Here is a 16,012-nt window from a genome sequence, read left to right on the forward strand (position 1 = left end):
GAACCTAGCTTTAGTTTCATGTGAGAGGTTACAAAAGCATTTAAGAGATTACCGCTTCCTGCCATTATTGTTTTTTTTTTTTTTGTTTGTTTTTTTTTTGTTTTTTCAAATCAAGCGAGTTCTTATAAGTGCTATCTATGAATTCGAAAAACATTGTTTTGTAGGTGAAAATATTGTTCAGTTTTTTTTAACAAAATTATAGGATGTTATATTGCCCCTTAGAACCGTTTTTTTTTTTTTTTTTTTTTTTTTTTTTCCAAATGGTGGATATTGGCATCTGATGAAATCATGTGACAAGTGACGTGAAGAACACAGCCAGGTGACGTAAGCGGGTTTTTCCGGAAGCAGGGCGATTTTGTTTTCTGTGACCCCCGGTGTGATTTTTACATGCCATTTTGAGCCACTTTTAAATACAAGTGCTTCTTATTTTAATAAATGCCTGAGGCCTACAGTGGATGGTACCTGGGACCTCGTATCCGAAGCACAAGGTTTTGCCTGTAATGCCTCTCTTTGTAGGGCTGGACCCCAGGAACCCAGGGCTTAGGTTTTGTTACATTACCTTAAGCTTCCTGATGGGGTGCTTATACAAGGCCCAAGGCAGTTGGACCTCGTTTCTACAGACCCAGTCCTTGAAGGTTTGCTAAACGTAACCCGCCGCGATGGGTGAAAGTTGGATTTTCTGTTAATTCCGCAAAATCCTGCGGCGAGGACAAGGTAAGGGAAGAAAGCATAGACATTAAAAACATCTACACTGGAACCTCGGTTTGCAAGTAAGGCGGTTAACGCGTTATTCAGGCCAAAAGCAGTGTGCAGTACCACTTTTGGCCTGAGGTGGGGGGCGCCAGAGCTGAACAGCACCGATCGTTGGCGTTCGGAAATGCACGGAAAGGCCCGAGGACAGTTCGGCTTACCTCAGCAGACCTCGGAAAGGCTCGTGAACGGAGTCTTTCCAAGGTTTGCCGAGGTCAGCCGAAGTGTGCTCGGGCCTTTTTGGCCGTTTCCGAGGCTCTCCAGTGCCCCCCGTCTCTGGCCGCATGCGTTATTGCATCCCATTGAAGTCAATGTGGAACTAATTATTTTCGTTTCCATTGACTTCAATGGGAAAACTCGCTTTGATATGCGAGTACATTGGATTACGAGCATACTGCTGGAATGGATTATGCTCGTAATCCGAGGTTTCACTGTATGCATTTTCTTTAATTTAAGGAAAAGATGTTGTCATGCCTTAAAATCGCCACTAGATGGAGTCTATGCACATACCTTACTCTGTTGTCTCACTGTTTTGCTCAGTTCCGTGTCTGGCTGCACAGCGTGTGGAAGGAGATTTTGCAAGGTAAAGAAATCTGCAAAAAAAGTCTTTTTTTTTTTTTCCTTCGCCTGATGGGACCAGAGGGTTGGGGACAGCAGCGCTGCACCCCCCCTTACATTAACCATCCCCCCCCCCCGCCATGGGGGATACGGAAGGTCCTGCTATTTTACTGCTAAAGTTTGCTACTGTCAAAGAAAAAAAGGTGGGGAGAAGGAGGGATCTCAACTACTCCTTAATATCATCCAGTGTTCTCATGAGGTTCCACCATTCAAATCGGGTATCTCCAACAATAAATTGAATATCGGAGACTCCCAGATTTAGTTGTCCTCTGTGTTAAACATATATCTATAGAAACAAATTGGTGAAGATCACAAAGCAACTCTTCTATGAGGACAAGCTGGTGATGAAAATATTAATCTTTTATTGAAACTATCCAAAAATTATAGCAACAGATCTAAGTACAAAAATGCAATAAAAAGAATGTATCCCTATTTCCAACACATATTAAAAAGACCTAAAGTCTAAAGAGGACATCGGTGTAAGCATCGGGATAATATGGTATCCGTGAGGAGGACGTCTGGCTGGCCACCTACTAGTCCAGCATAATTGCCCCTTTTTACCTCTCTCTACATTCCATTTGGTCCGGTAGCTAACATCGGAGCCTGACTATTGCAGCTAATACTACTGATGATATCCATGCAGCACGAGTGAGGATTAAGGCTTTCCTAGCAGCTGATCAGGGCATCCACCTGGAACGAAGGAAACCGCTCTGCTATCCATGAATGGGATTTCTTCTACAGTGGCTGTGACGATAAACTATGGATCGCGATGATCCCGTCTAGATGCCGGTGACTGTAAGCTTCCCCCTACTACTTGATACGGTGAGCTGTATGGTGTTCCGCTCCTGCTGCTGGTAAAGCCTGTTTTACTCTACTGTTTACTGTTTTACTCTACCAATATCACTGAAGTGCTACATTCAACTTGACACTTTGTCTCACTTACTGGTGATTTCTAACTATAGTGTGTACACATCTAAGTATAGAAGCTGCTTCTGCTATAAGCTAGCGCTACGGAAACCAAAGGAACTTACGCACCACACCTGTATTATATACAACCCTTATTTTCATCCCTGGAGAAAAAATACCCATGAATAAGTTTATATCATCATAAGACTAAATTAGTCACCCATATCTGACATTATCCCAGGTTATTGGATTTCTATACTTGCAATCTCTATCGATCTGTGTGTGTGTGAGAGATATGTGAGGTGAAATTGGAAGATGGTGGCCACCGATGTCCTCTTTAGACTTTAGGTCTTTTTAATATGTGTTGGAAATAGGGATACATTCTTTTTATTGCATTTTTGTACTTAGATCTGTTGCTATAATTTTTGGATAGTTTCAATAAAAGATTAATATTTTCATCACCAGCTTGTCCTCATAGAAGAGTTGCTTTGTGATCTTCACCAATTTGTTTCTAAAGTTTGCTACTGTGGCTATATTTTTACACATCTGTGCCTCACTGCCCCCCTCGTGTTGGGTCTGGGACCCGAAAAATGCAGCGCTCAGGCGCCGGAAACATGTTAAATAAAAAAAGGGGGCAAAATTTTTTCAGAGGGGGCGGGGCCTATCGCAGGAGCACATTTCTTTTTTTTTGTGCTGAAAATGCCCCCCTCGGCTCGTACTCGAGTCCTCCTCTGCAGCCTAATCCCCCGGCGCTGTGATACATTCAGTCTAATCACATGCCATGCCTCTGTCTCAGCCTCATGCCTTTCTCAGCCTCATGCCCCTTGATCGGCGTTATCTCCTGACGCTGTGCCCATCTACAGTCTTATCCCCCAGCGCTGTGATACATTCAGTCTAATCGGTAGCCATGCAGTGTAACCAAGCACCACCGCCGCCTCCTCGTCGTCCTCGTCCATGATAGGCTGAACACAGACTCACTGCTGAGTCAGCGTTCCGTCACAGAGGAGGATGCGGCGGCGTTTGGTTACACTGCATGGCCGCCGATTAGACTGAATGTATCACGGCGCCAGGGGATAAGACTGCAGATGGGCACAGCGCCAGGAGATAATGCCGGCACAACGCCGATCAAGGTACTTGAGACAGAGGCATGAGGCTGAGGCATGCTGATGGACACAGTGAAGCTGCAGATGGGCATTGTTGACCCTCTTTTCCACTTACAGTAGCTACTGCATTCTCACCCTCGGCTTATACTCGAGTCAATAAATTTTCCCATTTATTTTGTGGTAAAAGTAGGTGCCTCAGCTTATACTCGAGTATATACGGTAAATGCCCTTCATTTAAATGGGCTCTTTCCCCTGCGTCAGGGGCTTCCGCCTCTAGGCAGTGGCAACGACCTTCGCCGTCAGTCACTAGAGGAAAACCTCAGAGTCAGACCCAGGCTCAAAAAAAGCCCTGGGGTAGGAAATCTGCAAAACAGAATCCTAAAGCCTCATCATGAAGAGGCAACCCCCCTCACCAAGGTGGGGGGGAAACTTCTGCAATTTTCAGAAGTCTGGAAAAAATAAATTCAGGACAAATGGGTCATCTCCACGATAACGCTGGGGTACAAGCTGGAATTTCAGGACTTTCCTGAGGTCAAGCGTTCCCAAAGATCCAGAGAGAAAAACGGTCTCTGTTTAAGGCACTAGACCGATTAATATCTCAAGGGGTGATCGTACAGATACCCACGAAAGAGCAAGGTCTGGGGTTTTATTCAAATCTTTTCATGGTACCAAATGGAGATGTCAGACCCATTCTAGATCTAAGTAAGTGAAATCAATTCCTGAAGATCCGCTCCTTTCGCATGGAGACAATCAGGTCGGTAGTTTCTATCTGCCCTTCAAAAGTTTCTGCGGTTCGAGTTAGAACAGCAGCATTTTCATTTTGTAGCCCTGCCCTTCGGGCTAGCCACAGCACCTCGGGTGTTCACCAAAGTGCTGGCCCCACCTCTAGCCAGGTTAAGGGCACAGGGCATAACAATCGGACGATCTGTTATAGATCAATCAGTGACTCTTTTGGAGCAAAGCGTACGCACTACAACCAACTATCTGAAAAGTTTGGGTTGGATTCTCAACCTAGAGAAATCTTCCTTAATACCGCTAAGTAGGCTGGAGTACTTGGGTCTGATCATAGACACAGCCCAGGAAAGGGTGTTCTTGCCTCAAGCAAAAATCAGTTCCATAAGAGAGCTGGTGCGGAGGGTCAGGTCAAATAGCAGTCCCTCCATTCGCCTCTGCATGAGGTTGCTAGGAACCATGGTAGCTTCATTCGAAGAAGTTCCCTATGCCCAGTTCCATTCAAAACCGTATCCTGTCTACTTGGAACAAAACAATCCAAGCTTTAGACTTACCAATGCGGCTGTCCCCAAGAGTGGCCCAAAGCCTCACTTGGTGGTCATTAACCCAGAATCTGCTGAAAGGAAAATCCTTCAGACCAGTCATCTGGAAAGTGGTAACAAAGGGATGCCAGCCTTTCAGGCTTGGGAAGCAGCAGTACTAGAAAAGACAACTGTCCAAGGACAGTGGTCAAGAACCGAAAGAATCTTGCCCATTGATATCCTAGAGATTCGGGCAGTATGTCTGGCTCTAAAGGCTTGGACTTTCAGTTTACGGGTTTGTACTGTCAGGATTCAATCCAACAATGCCACAGCTGTGGCCTATACCAATCATCAAGGGGGCACCAAAAGTCTCTCAGCACAGAGAGAGGTGAACCATATTCTAACTTGGGCAGAAAGGCATGTTTAATGCCTTTCTGCAATCTTCATTCCGGGAGTAGAGAATTGGCAGGTGGACTACTTAAGTCGCCAGCAGTTATTCCCAGGGGAATGGTCTCTTCACCCCGACATATTTCGGGCTGTTTGTCAAAGATGTGGGATTCTGGACGTGGATCTTCTAGCATCCAGGTTCAACAAGCAGTTGGTCAACTTTGTGGCCAGAACAAGGGATCCATTTGCATGCGGAACGGATGCGTTAGTGACCCCATGGGATCAGTTCACTGATCTATGCATCCCCCCCCCCCCCCCCCATTCAGTTGCTGCCTCGACTTCTTTGCAGGATCAAGCTGGAAAGAAAGCCGATAATTCTGGTGGCACCAGCATGCCCCAGAAGGTCATTGTACGCAGAAATCGTAAAGATGGCAGTGGAGGGCCCATGGTCCCTCCCACTACGGCCAGATCTGCTCTCTCAGGGACTGATATTCCATCCTTTCTTACGGTCTCTAAATTTACCGGCTTGGCTATTGAAACCCATGTTCTAAAGAAACGTGGGCTTTCTGGGTCAGTTATCTCTAGATTGATTAATGCTAGGAGGCCAGCTTCCAGAACTATATATTAGAGTCTGGAAGGCTTATGTTTCCTGGTGTGAATCCAAGGGTTGGCACCCTCGGAGATATATCATAGGCAGAATTCTTGCCTTTTCTACAATTAGGGGTAGAGATTAAATTGGCCTTAAGTACTATTAAAGGCCAAAGTCTCAGCTTTATCGGTCTTATTTCAAAGACCACTTGCTACTCATTCTTAGTCCGGGGCTTTATACAAGGGGTGACGCGGCTTAATCCGGCCGTCAAACCTCCCTTGAACCCCTTGAACCTCCCTTGGGACTTAAACTTAGTTTTGTCTGTGTTACAAAAACAGCCATTTGAACCAAGACATCAGATTCCCCTAGTCCTTCTGACAAGGAAGTTGGTATTTTTGGTTGCTATATCCTCAGCAAGGAGGGTTTCAGAACTGGCTGCTCGCGCTTGTAAAGAGCCATATTTGATTTTTCATGAGGACAGAGTGGTGTTACGCCCTCGTCCAGGCTTTTTGCCAAAAGTAATTTCAGGTTTTCACCTGAACCAAGATATTGTCCTGCCATCGTTTTTTCCAAAACCATGTTCCAGGGAAGAAAAGTCACTACATTGTCTTGATGTGGTGAGAGCAATGAGAATCTATTTAAGGACAACTGCTCAGATTTTTAAGACCGATGTCTTCTTTATTCTGCCGGAGGGTCCTAAGAAAAGACAGGCAGCGTCGAAATGCACTGTTGCTAATTGTATTCGGCAAGTGATAATTCAAACTTATGATTTAAGGAGTAAGATTCCCCCGTTTTAAGTTAAGGCGCTGTCTTCCAGGTAGGTTAGTGCTTCTTGGACAGTGCGTCATCAGGCCTCCATGGCTCAGATCTGTAAGGCCACAACTTGGTCTTCGGTGCATACATTCACAAAATTTTATCAGGTGGATGTAAGGCGGTATGAGGATAACGGGCGCAGTGTGCTGCAAGCAGCATTATAGATCCTCAAGTCTGGGTTTACCCTGCGGGTTTTCTTCTCCCACCCCTCATGTGGCATCGCTATGGGACATCCCATTAAGTAATTACTTAACGCTCTGTGTCCCATGATGTACGATAAAGAAAATAGGATTTTTATTACAGCTTACCTGTAAAATAATTTTCTTGGCGTACATCATGGGACACAGAGATCCCGCCCCTCTTTTGGGATAGAAGTATATTGCTTTGCTACAAAAACTGATGTGCTCCTGGAAGGAGTAGGGGTTATATAGGGGAGTAAACTTCCTTTGATTGAGTTTACCAGTGTCAGCACCTGAAGGTGGCCTATAACCCATTAAGTAATTAAGGCTCTGTGTCCCATGATGTACTCCAAGAAAAGAATTTTACAAGTAAGCTGTAATAAAAATCCTATTTTTATAGCATTGATCACTGTAATGTCACTGGTCACCAAAAAGCATCACTTAGGGTTAAATTTGTCCGCCGCAATGTCACAGTCACGCTAAAATCGCTGATCCCCGCCATTACTAGAAATTACTAGTAAAAACAATAAAAAAATAAGTCCCTAAATCTTTCCCCTATTTTGTAGACGCTAGAACTTTTGCGCAAACCAACCAGTCAATCACCAAAAATATGTAGCAGAATTCACATTGGCCTAAACTGATGAATACATTTTTTTTAGATGTATTATAGCAGATAGATTAAAAAAAAAATAAATAAATAAATAAATTTTTTTTCATTTTTTTTTCTCAAAGTTGTCAGTCTTTTTTTTTTTTTGTCTATTGCGCTCAAAATAAAAACCGCAAAGGTGATCAAATACCACCAAAAGAAAAGCTCTATTTGTGGGGAAAAAGGATATAAATTTTGTTTGGGTACAATGTCACATGGCTGCGCAATTGTTTTTGACCGTATTGCAAAAAATGGCCTGGTCATTAAGGGGGTAATTTCTTCAGGGGCTGAAGTGGTTAAAGCGGTGGTCGGGGACTTTTTACCAAGATAATCTCCTTTTTTTTTTTACCAAAAAAAAGTTTTGATAATGTCCATTATGCATAATGGAAGCAAGCATTCTTAGTTGTATTTCAGAGTTTGTGAATGGCAAGAGTGGGTGGCTTGTATATTGGTCACGGACTTCCGGAGATGTTTGTAGACTGATGTGTTTTCTAGTTAATGCATGAGAAAAGGTTAGGCAGTAGTATTTTTAAGGTAACACCTTTTAAAAGACTCCTAGCGATTACAGAGAAGATGGCAGTTTAGCTTAAAATCTTTCACTTTCCCACAGTACTGATCCTAAGGTTTCTAATCTAGTGGAGGAGGGGTTAAAAATAAGTGAGGAGGAAGAGTGTTTTCTCTGTTTAGCTAATCGTTTAAAGTGGGAGTCCGGCGACCAATCTTTTTTTTTTTTGGTCATTGAGACACTTTGCTAATCCCAACATAATACCCACAGTTTGGGTGTAATATTTCTGCCTCTGTTTTCGTACTGAAGAATGACTTTAAAAATGTGATGCTGGCTGTTTCCATCTTGCTTGTGGGCATGTGAAGCCCACAAGCATTGATTTCCTGAATGCGGTGAATGCTGTTCATTCACAGCTTGTTCACACGCATGATCATTGTTCCCGCACTGAATCTTGGGAAGCCTGACACTAAGCTCCCAGGAGACAGTGCGGCGCCGGGGAAAAGGCAATAAACACGCCTACTCCCATGGGAGGAGAGACAGGAAGTGCTACAATAAAGTACAATATAAAGGTAATTACAGCGATAAAAAAAATTTTCATGCGGCATTTGAACATCTATGCAATTAACTGAAGGGGGTAAGATTAAGTTAAAAATTTGAGTGGAACCCCGCTTTAAGGTCATGGAGTGGCCTAGCCAGTCTCCAGACCTTAATCTTATAGAAAATGTATGGAGGGGGCTGAAACTGAGTTGCCAAGCGACAGCCAAGAAACCTTAAGGATTTAGAGAAGATCTGTAAAGAGTGGACCAAAAGCCCCCCTGAGATGTGTGCAAACCTGGTAACCCCTGGCTTCCCAAGATTCAGTGCGGAAACAATGATCATGCACGTGAACAAGCTGTGAATGAACAGCATTCACCACATCCAGGAAATCAATGCTTGTGGGCTTCACATGCCCACAAGCAAGATGGAAACAGCCAGCATCACATTTTTAAAGTTATTCTTCAGTACGAAAATAGACAGAGGTGGACATTTTACACCCAAACTGTGAGTATTATTTTGGGATTAGCAAAGTGTCTCAATGACCTAAGAAAAAAAAAAAAAGATTGGTCGCCGGACTCCCGCTTTAATATGCTTCTTCCTGAGACACTCCTTTGTTGCCTTGGCGTTCTGTTTTGGGTCATTGTCATGCTGGAAGACCCATCCATGACCCATCTTCAGTGTTCTGGCTGAGGGAAGAAGATTCTCATCCAAGATTTTACAATACGTGGCCCTGTCCATTGGCCCCTCAATGAGGCAAAGTCGGTCTGTACTTTTTAGAAGAGTAACTGCCCCAAAGCATAATGTTTCCACCTCCGTGCTTGACTGTAGGAATGGTGTTCTTAGGGTCATAGCATTTTTCTTTCTCCAAACACGGTGAGTCGAGTTAATGCCAAAGAGCTCAATTTTGTTCTCATCTGACCACAGCACTTTCTCCCAATCCTTCTCTGAATCATTTAGATGTTCATTGGCAAACTTCAGATGGGCCTGTACATGTGCCTTCTTGAGGAGAGGAACCTTGCAGGTGCTGCAGGATTTCAATCCATGATGGTGTATTGTATTACCATTGGTATGTTTGACTGTGGACCCAACTGCCTTGAGATAATTCACAAACCCTTCCCATGTAGTTCTGGGCCAGTCCCTCACTTTTCTCATGATCAGCCTTACCCCATGAGGCGCAATCTTCCAATTGATGGTTATTTTGTATTTCTTCCTCTTGCGAATAATCACTCCAACAGTTGTCTCCTTCTCACCAAGCTTCTTTCTGATGGTCTTGTAGCTCATTCCAACCTTGTGCAGGTCTACAATCTTGTCCCTGATGTCCTTTGGCAGTTGTTTGGCCTTGCCCATGATAGTGAGGTTGATGAGGTGAGTGTCTTTTATACACATAACGAGTTGTTAGAAGCACCTCATTAAATTAACAGGACTAATCTGTGTACCACATACTGTAGCCAGTCTGTGGGAGCCAGAATTATTGTTGGTTGATAAGGGATCAAATACTTATTTTACTCACTGAACTGCAACTCAATTTTTATAACATTTGTATCGTGTGTTTTTTTTGTTTTTTTTTTTGTTTTGGTTTTTTTTTCTGGATTTTTAGTTGATATTCTGTCTCATTTAAAATACACCTATGATAAGAAATAATAGACCCTTAATTTCTTTGTAAGTGGGTAAACTTACAAATCTGCACTGCACTCCTCTAGGAGGTGGGTGGGTAGCAGCTCCTCAGTCAGGAGGGGAACACAGTGAAATGCTCCAGAGTGAAGGGCAAGCTGGTCACCCACCCACTCGGGCAATGTGCTGCAGATGTGCACTGAGAGCCAGCGGTTGGCACTGTCCAGGTCGGGAGTGATCCAGGATGATTAGTGTGGGATAGGGTGACTAGAATTGAGATGGTCGTTTTGGTTTCTGCAGAGTTCTAAAATGCAGCCAGAAGTCTTAGTGCCGGTTCACACAGGGACAACGTGACTTGCAGGTCGACTCACCGAGGCGACCTGCACACGACTTCAGCGGCGACTTGCAAAACGACTTCTGTATAGAAGTCAATGCAAGTCGCCTGAAGTTGCCCCAAAAATACTACAGGAACCTTTTTCTAAGTCGGAGCAACTTGCGTCGCTCCTATTAGAACGGTTCCGTAGTACAGAACGGCACGCAACTTGTCAGGTGGCTAAGTCGCCTGACAAGTCGCCCCTGTGTGAACCTGGGCTTGGGCCCTTTTCACGCAGGGCGGCGTTGGCGGTAAAGCGCCGCTATTGTAAGCTGTGCTTTACTGTCGGTATTCGGCCACTAGTGGGGTGATTTTACCCCCTGCTAGCGGCCAAGAAAAGGTTAAAAACCACCGCAAAGTGCCTCTGTAGAGGCACTTTGCCGGTGGTATAGCTGCGCTATCCCGTTGATTTTAATGGGCAGGAGCGGTGTCCTTCACCATTCCGAAGATGCTGCTAGCACTTTTTTTTCCCGTCCTGCTAGCGCACCCCTCGGGGCTTTCACACTGGAGAGGCAGCAGCGGCTGTTTTTCGGGTCAGTTTGCAGGCGCTATTATTAGCGCAATAACGCCTGCAAACCGCCCCAGTGTGAAAGGGGCCTTAGTTTGCTTTAATTTTAAACAAAATAAAAACATCTAAAGCCAAAACTTATTTTAAATAAAGTGGAAAATTATTAAAATGCTGTCAGGTTTTTTTTTTTTTTTTCTGGTGTCCCATTAAAGAGATTGCACTTCACTTCCTGTCTTGGAGATATGACAGGAAATGAGAAGAAATCTCTTTTAAAATGAGAGGAACTCTCCTCTTTTGTCACTAGAATAGATGTCTGTTGTAAAATTTCCTATCGCAACTGTAAAGTGATGATTGTTATTGGGACAGAAAGTCTGGACAATCGTCACCAAAGCTGGAAAAGGCATATTTCCCCAGCAGGGACACTGCAATAAAAAAACCTGACTGGTTTTATTTATTTAATCTCTTTTCCAAGCTAAATAAGTCAATGGGTGTGTCCATGACTGCCTGGGATCTCAGGAAGTGGGTTGAATGACACTGGCTGTCCAACCCAGAAGGCAAGCACCACTGGGTGTCTGAGTGGTAAGTCTATTGAGTGACCACTTTCCTGTTTTTAGTAGGGATCGACCTATTATTGGTAAGGCCGATTATTGCAGGCCGATATCAGTATTTTCTGAAAAATCGGTATCGGTCGCAAACTAGACCGATATTGCGTCAAGTGTTTTTACTGGGGAGATGCATGCAGCTGCAGGCATCACCCCAATACCGTTCTTTAGAGCGGACGGTCGGCTTTATTGTAGCAACAACTTATGCGGCTCAGCAGCCGCTCAGCTGTTATTACAAACAGTGGGAGGGGACATCCCCCCCCCCCCACCTCGCCATGGCTCTCCTGTCCCACCGGCAGGCCCGAGCAACCAGCCGGCTTGTCTACTGGCTGGCCGAAGACCCGAACAAAGCCGATGCTTCCTTCGGGTCTCATATCTAGTAACTTGGAAGCGACATCATGACATCACTTCCTGGATTACTGGCATGTTAAAGACGCCAGTTTTAAAAAATCGAAAGTATTCAAAAACGCTGATCGTGACGTTTTGAATAGTTTCAAGTGCAGAGGAGGGGTTTGGGGTCTTATAAGCCCCCGATCTCTCCATAAAGAGTACCTGTCTACCTATTACTGTCACAAGGGATGTTTACATTCCTTGTGATAGCAATAACAGTGATAAAAAAGTGTATTTTTCTTTTAAATGTACAGATTATCTGCAGACAATATCGACCTGAGAGGTTGCTGAATTATCGGTATCGTTTCGGCACCGAAAAAACAATATCGGTCGATCCTTAGTTTTAAGAAGTCCAAGGCAGCATCCTTTTTAAAAAAAAAAAAATAATAATTCTGGAGTTCAGCTTTAATGTAAGCCTAATATAAACCTTAAGACCCCTTTCAAACGGGGCCTTTTTTTCAGGTGCTACAGCGCTAAAAATAGCGCCTGAGAAAAGCCTCAGGTGCAAACCCAGTGTGAAAGCCCGAGTGCTTTCACACTGGGGCGCTGCGCTGACAGGGCGACACAAAAAGTCCTGCCAGCAGCTTCTTTGTAGCGGTGGAGGAGCAGTGAATACACCGCTCCTCCACCGCTCCTGCCCATTTAAAACAATGGGGCAGCGCCGCTGCAGTGGTGTTTTGTGGGCGGATTTAACCCTTTTTCGGCCGCTAGCGGGGGTTAAATCCGCCCTGCTAGTGGCTGAATAGCGCCGCTAAAGCAACGGTAAAGCGGCGTTAAAAATAGCGCCGCTTTACCGCTGACGCCCATGCCACCTCAGTGTGAAAGGAGTTCAAAATGTTTCAAAACAAGCTTAGCAATGCATTTGTTTAAACAAACGGCATGGATAATCTAAAGCACTGTTAAATATCTATCATTAAAAATATAACTTTTAATAGCACATTTAATGTTTTATTATCCACCTGTGGCACCCTGTAGGAATAGAAATATATTGGATTGCTTCTAGGATGCTTTATAACTTCAACAGACAATTATTACAGGGCTGTGTTTGGGTGAATCCCTGGTGGCTGCTTGTAGAAGGACAGTACTAGCAGATAGATGTGTAGATGTTTAAATGTGTGCTGTTTAGGACACCACTAGCAGATATGCGGCTTGTAGCTTCAGTGTACAGAGCACAGTGTGCAGTCTGTCTCTTAATTCACTTTGGTAAATTAACAGCTAAAATTCCAATAAAAGCTGGCGGTGAATTGCAGCAACAGCAGTCATTTAAATGCCAGGGGATAATGAATGAAACCTTTGCAGGGTTTAATTGTTAGACATGGCCCAGGTGATTGCACTCGCCTGTGCTATGTAGTATTGATTAGCTCTGTACACCCCGCAGTCTTCTGTTCCTTTTCCAATAACATCTTTTGTACTTTATAGTGTTGTATTTTCCTGTTTCCTTCACTCCTTTATGTTTACTTTTTTTTTCTTTCCCTGTATTGATTTCTGGCTACAGAGTAGCAGAGCTTGGGATGATGTAAAGCCGTTTAATAACTGTCTTGTGTGTTTTCTGTTACATCTGCGTGCTGAATCAATCTGAGCAGGAAAACCCAAAGGAGACCGATTTGGCTTCTTTTCAAGAGAACCAAAAATATTCTCTTGTCATTATGTGTTAGTCTTCGAGGTTAGGAAGCTGTTTTGTAGCACCAATGTACTACTTATAAGAATTCTTCAAAGTAAATTTCTATGTAGTCAGATTAAAATAAATGTTTTATACACCGTAAATTCTGCCTTGGAATAGGTATTTTTTGCATTTGTGTTCTAAAGTGGAACTTTAGTCAGAAAAGGAAGTCCTGCTAGATCACTTTAGGCTGTCCCCTTTTGCAGGTGTAGCGATGTAAAACTATTATTACAAATAAGTGTCTATACTGTGTACAATCCAGTAATACACTGTCCCACCCTGCTCTGCACATGCTCAGTTGCTCTCTATTTTTAGGCACTGCCGAATTTGTAGAGGCCGATCTTCTGACAGCCTTAAAGGGGGAATTAAACCCTCCTATCATTTACAGCCAAGGAAGCTGCTTCTGTTTTGATCTGCAACTGTCATTGTCCTGCACATATGATCAGTTATGACAGCAGCCATTGATGGTTTGGTTGAGGACACAAGCAAATGTGACAGTAGGCAATCCCAGCATTTCCAGAATGTAACCATTTTTGAAATCTATACATTTTTATGGGCTTAGTTGTGTTTTATAATTTACTGCTGCTCAGGGGCTTTAGCAATAAGGCAACCTCCAGAAGAAGAAACAGGAGCAATACTGGAGGCAATTTACAGCACACACTAATTTTGGTAGCAGAATTATTAATGTGTAATGTATGTTCCTTGCTCAATAACATTATTTTTATCAAGTTGTTATGGATAAAGTTCTGCTTAAAGCAGAGTTCCACATTTATCTCCTCTCCCCCTCCGGTGCCACAAATGGCACCTTTTGGGTGGAAGGGGGAACAGGATACCTGTCTTTCCTATTAAAAGCCAACAGCTGCAGTCTGTGTAGCTGCTGGCCTTTTACTTTTATTTTTTTTTTTTTTTTTTTTTGGCGGACCTTTTTGTTCAAAGCAACCAGGCCCTCAATCTGCCCATCATTTTCCCACTGCAGACATGAGCGAGAACCTGATTGCTTTCTTTGACAGCAAGAACTTTCATTTCTGCACTGAAAACTTGAACTGCAATATTCATGTTGCATTTTCCTGTCTAATCTAAAAATCATTTAATGAATGAGGAAAAAAAAAAAACAGCAGTGATGACCTGTCTGTCCCAGTTAGCACAGGACTCAGCTTTTTTGGTCAGGTCAGTATATCTGGGGATTCTGTGTGGTGTTATTCAGAGCTGTGGCAGTTTTTCTGTCCCTGTCTCTGAAGACTCACTGTTGTGCTTGGCAAGCAGGCTGCAGAAGCTATTTTGAGGTTTTTCTCTGGTTCCTGAGCCTGAGTGTGTGTGGTATTTGCTACAGAGGTGGCTGTAGCTGACAGGCCTCTTTGTGAAGGGGTTAATAATTCTTCACAACTGGGTTTTACTACTGGGCTTTCCCTATTACCGACCTTCACACCTGAATGTAGCGCCTTTGAACGTGTTTTGTGGTGCATTTTTTATGCGTGACTTGCACATTTTTATACAGCGTTTTTGAGCTTTGACGTTTTTTTTTTTTTTTTTTTTTTATTAGCCAATAGAGAAAACTATTCTTCTGCCTCATTTGTTGCTAGGCATTTCAGCTTCTTTTTCAGCTGTTCCATTAGCTTTTATTCCTTTTATTTTTTTTTCGTTGGGGTAAGAGGATGGCGTTGAAGTTAGGATTAGGGGTTATTGCATTCTTTTTATTTTTCTTGTTAGGGTGATACTACTAATACTACTACTACTACTACTAGAATAAATAAAAATAATCGTAAATAAATAACCTCAAATCCTTAAAAAAAAAAAATAAACACCCGAACACAAAATACGTTTTATTAATTTTTCTTTTTTTTTTTTCGTTCTGGGATTTTCAGTGTAGATCCTTTATCTCAACATAGATCTTCTGTGTCAACTCATACACTTTAAAGTGTATGTTACCTGCACATTTCATTTTTCTGATATGTCTGTGGTACAATGTACTTGTGTGAAAATGTATACTGTTTTCTTTGCATTGCTTCCTTTTTGTGAAACACCTGATGATCTTGCCAGTCCTCCTGCTGTCCTATTTCAGACTGACCACCAGAGGCATGGAAGCACATCCATGATTTTTTTGCATTATACTTAGGAGCACAGCCTGCCTGACTGAGAAGACCAATGTACTGTTTTTTTTCTCTATCGTTGGCTGAAATGCCTTCTTTCCCAGCTCTTCACAGTGTATTTCTGTCTCTGCATTTTACATTGGACTGTATAAAATTGTTCATAAATGATAGAGGTTGGAATAAATATTTCAATCTCCGTGTTTGCTGTTTATACCTGGTTAAGCAGGACAATAACTTCACAACCGGACATAACTTTACAAGACGACCTTGATAAAATAGATAAATAGGGTTTAAATAGGTTTAATGTAGAAAAATGTAAAGTAATGCACTTGGGAGCCAAAAATATGAATGAAAGTTACTCGCTAGGGGGAAAACCTCTGGGGGAAACGAAAATGTAAAAAGATTCGGCAGTCCTAGTAGATCAGACTTGGCAAAAGCATGCAAAGCCAAGCTGCAGCAAACAAGGGCAGCAAGACTATAAGCGTACTTGAAAAA

At 43.1% G+C, this 16,012-nt stretch overlaps 1 protein-coding gene across 3 annotated transcripts in view; it reads left to right on the forward strand.

Moving 5' to 3' along the window:
- JADE1 (jade family PHD finger 1) overlaps nucleotides 1-16,012 on the forward strand; it is a 186,156-nt gene that overhangs the window by 138,079 nt on the left and 32,065 nt on the right. The window lies entirely within an intron of this gene.

Source organism: Aquarana catesbeiana, linkage group LG01 (genome assembly GCF_042186555.1).
Source record: "Aquarana catesbeiana isolate 2022-GZ linkage group LG01, ASM4218655v1, whole genome shotgun sequence".
NCBI lineage: Eukaryota > Metazoa > Chordata > Amphibia > Anura > Ranidae > Aquarana > Aquarana catesbeiana.